Source organism: Orycteropus afer, unplaced genomic scaffold (assembly GCF_000298275.1).
Source record: "Orycteropus afer afer isolate SDZICR_OR568_19922 unplaced genomic scaffold, OryAfe1.0 scaffold00105, whole genome shotgun sequence".
Classification (NCBI taxonomy): domain Eukaryota; kingdom Metazoa; phylum Chordata; class Mammalia; order Tubulidentata; family Orycteropodidae; genus Orycteropus; species Orycteropus afer.
This window is the reverse complement of record NW_006921692.1, coordinates 4888271-4892659: the sequence shown is the minus strand read 5'-3', so window position 1 is coordinate 4892659 and position 4389 is coordinate 4888271.

Sequence of the window (4389 nt, the reverse complement as noted above, 5' to 3'; positions counted from 1 at the left end):
AATATATATATATATAATATATATATATAATATATGTATATATAAACACTACTACTAGTCAATAGTTTCTAGTATTGAAGTGGTTCGGCTCTCTGGATACTGTTCAAAATGAATAAAGATAAGTTTATTTTTGCCCACTAAGACTCATATTATGTTTAATTTTTCTGTATAAAAAATATGTTAATTCATCTTTGCAAACCATTATATTTGACTTACCATGTATAACAATTTAATTTTAATCATATTCTGGTTTACTTAAAGACAAAATATTCACCTACTTGCTCTTTCAAATTGCCAAAACTAAAGATACATACTGTATTCTGATACTACTACTTTTTAAAACACTTATGCCTCTGAGATAAAGGTTAATAGAGGTTCAGTGGAATTTTCCTTCATATATGTTGCTTATCATTGAATCAGGCAAATTCTGAATTTTGCAATGGTTCTGAACTAGGGTTGTTTTGAATTGTTTAGTTCAAAGGTTATGGTAACAACTAACTGGATACCTTGTGGTCTTTTCATTATTCAAAATATTTTACAATACTTACACAAATTTTTCTCCATATCTATAGATGAACACTAATTACAGCATGTCATTTGACCTTACTCTGAGTTTCAGACTACAAAAACGATGGGCCCTTTAAATGGAACCAGCAAGTAATGAAAGAACAAATTTTGCACCAGAGTCCTTTTTGAAACAGGAAAAGATAGGATACTTAGTTCCATTGCAAATTGTTTCTTCATGTTCTTCATACACATTCTGACTCTGCCTATGGGTTTTGCACATGTGCTCTGGAGATTTGATGCTCCTCTCTCTAGTGCTATTCTTTGGCACATACTTTCTACTTCTTAGTGGTTGTAAAGCAGGGAGTAGTATAGGTCACAAGAAAACTGGAGAATTGATGCAATTGCATTCCACCTCTCTCTTACATGCCTGTTCATAGGCACACATACACGCTTGCAAAAGATTACATAGGGTATTGAGATTCAGGTGTTTAGGATATCGTTTAGAGCATAATTCTCACATTTTCACTCTAGTTGGCTGATACAGGAAAAATTTACTCTGTTAACCAATGCTATATCACCTATTTAACCTTGCCTACCCTCATGTACCAGGGAACTCTGATAGTATAGTGCCTAAGGCACTTGACTGCTAACCAGAGGCTGGCGGTTCAAACCCACCAGCTACTCCTAGGAAGGAAGGTTGGGTAATCTACTTCTGTAGTGATACTACCTCAGAAACCCAAGGAGGGGTTGCTATGAGTCGGGTCTGACTTGACGGCACATAACAACAACAACACCCTCATGTACAAGAATTCAGACATCATTCAATCAATTTTGTGTCTCTTGCCTTATCAAAACAAAGCACATGTGCAATTATTTCATGTTTTTCTTTAATCTGGCTTGCCATTTTAGTTAAGTATATGTTTATAAGAAAATATATATAACTATCTAGGCAGACAGGACACAAACCAAGACACAGGAGGCAGGGGAGAGCCAGGGCTGAGACAGAACTGCAGGAATTCAGGTAAGGGCAGGGAGACAGATCACACACCCAAAAGGCAGGAAGGGGTGGGGGAAGCTGGGAATGACAGAGCCATGGGATCTGGGTAAGGGGAGGCAGAGAGGTTTTGAACAGCTCAGAAAGACAAACTTGTTTGTTAATTTGTCATACTGTGGTGGTTTGTGTGTTGCTGTGAGGCTTGAGGCTGTGCCACCAGTGTCTCAAATACCAGCACGGTTGCACATGGTACACAGGTTTCAACACAGCTTACAGACTAGGAAGAAGGAAGAGGTCATCCACCTATCAAAGAATTGGCCAGGGAAAACCTTATGAATAGCAGAGAATGTCATCTGATACATTACTGGGCAACTTTATGAATAGCCCTGAAACATTTGTCTGATACAGTGTAGATGACCAGCCCCTTAGGTGGGAAGGCACTCAAAATACAAGTGGGAAAATTCTGCCTCATCACAGTAGAACCAGACTTCTTGTTGTTAGGTGCCGTTGAGTCATTTCTGACTCATAGCGACCCCATGCACAGCAGAACGAAACACTGCCCGATCCCATGCCAGCTCCATGATCCCTTCTATACTTGAGCCCATCATTGCAGCCACCATGTCAATCCATCTTGTTGAAGGCCTCCCCCTCTTTAGTCGACCCTCCACCCTACCAAGCATGACATCCTTCTCCAAGGAATGGTTGCTTCTGAAAACATGACAAAAATAGGTGAAATGAAGTATGGCTATTCTCGCTTTCAAGGAACATTTTGGGTGCACTTCCTCCAGGACAGATCTGTTAGGTCTTTTAGCAGTCCATGGTACTTTCAGCATTCATCACCAGCACCACAACTCAAAAGCATCAACTCTTCTTCGGTCTTCCTTATTCATTGTCCAGCTCTCACACGCATACGAGGCAATTGGAAATATCATGGCTTGTGTCAGGCGCACCTTAGTCCTCAAGGAAACATCCTTGCTCCTCAGCACTTGAAACAGTTCCTTTGCGGTTGACTTTCCCAATGTTACATGTCATCCAATGTCTTGACTGCTGTTTCCATTGGCATTGATTGTAGAATAGAACCAGCCTTAATGATATGGGAAAAAGCAAAGTTTTTGGGACTTCCATTTGCTGATGTGGCCCAACTTAATTTGAAGAGAAATAGCTGCAAATATCCATGAATAATCAGAAAATAGAATGTATGAAGCATGAATCTAGGAAAATTGGAAGTTGTCAAAAATGAAATGGAATGCAAACAAGATTGATATCCTAGGCATTAGTGAGCTGAAATGGACTGGTTTGGGGCATTTTGGATCAGACAACTATATGATCTACTATGCCTGGAATGACAGTTTTGAAGAGGAATGGTGTGACATTCATCATCACAAAGGATGTTTCAAGATATATCCTGAAGTACAATGCTGTCAGTGATAGGATAATATCCATACACCTACAAGGAAGGCCAGTTACTACTACGATTATTCAAATTTACACACCAGCCACCAAAGCCAAAGATGAAGAAAGGGAAGATGTTTAACAACTTCTGCATTCTGAAATTGACCAAAAATGCAATCATGATGTATTAATTATCTCTGGAGACAAGAATGCAAAAGTTGGAAACAAAGAATTACTGGTAGTTAGAAAATTTGGCTTTGGTGACATAAATAACATGGAAGACTGCATGATAGAATTTTGCAAGACTAGCAACTTATTCATTGCAAATACCTCTTTTCAATAACACAAATTGTGGCTATACACATGGACATCAGCAGATAACATACATAGAAATGAGATTGACTACATTTGTTGCAATAGGTGATGGAAAAGCTAAATATCTTTAGCCAAAACAAGACCAGGAGCTGATTGCAGAACAGACCATCAACTTTTCATAAGCAAATTCAACTTGAAGTGGAAGATAATTAAAACAAGTCTACGAGAGCCAAAATATGACCTTGAATTTATCCCTCTTAAATTTAGAGACCATCTAAAGAATAGATTTGACGCATTGAACACCAATGACCAAAAACCAGAAAAATTATGGCATGACATAAAAGATATCATTCATGAAGAAAGCAAGAGGTCATTAAAAAGATGAGAAAAGAAGAAAAAAGCAAAATGGATATCAGAAGACTCTGAAAATTGCCCTTGAGCAGAGATAGCTAAAGCAAATGGAAGAAACGACAAGACAAAAGAGCTGAACAGAATATTTCAAAGAGCATCTTGAGCAGACAAAGCCAATTACTCTAATGAAACATGCAAAGACCTGGAATTAGAAAACCAAAAGGGAAGAACAAACTTGGCATTTCTCAAGCTGAAAGAACAGAGGAAAAAATTTAAGCCTCATGTTGCAGTATTGAAAGATTCTATGAGCAAAATATTGAATGATGCAGGAAGTAAGAAGATGGAAGGAATACATAGAGTCATTGTACCAAAAAAAAAACTGGTCAATGTTCATCCATTTTAGAAGGTGGCATATGACCAAGAGCCACTAATATTGAAGGATGAAGTTGAAGCTGCACTGAAGGAATTGATGAAGAATAAGGCACTAGGAATTGACAGAATGCCCATTGAGATGTTTCAACAAAAGGAAGATTGGTGGAGCTACTCACTCAGTTATGCCAAGATATTTGGAAGACAGCTACCTGGCCAACTGACTGGAAGAGATCCATATTTGTACCCATTCCAAAGAAAGGTGATACCACAGAATGTGGAAATTATCAAACAATATCATTAATATCACGTGCAAGTAAAACTTACTGAAGATGATTCAAAACAGTTGCAGCATTATATTGACAGGGAACTTCCAGAAATAAAAGCTAGTTTCAGAAGAGGATGTGGAATGAGGGATATCATTGCTGATATCATATGGATCTTTGCTCAAAGCAAAGAAT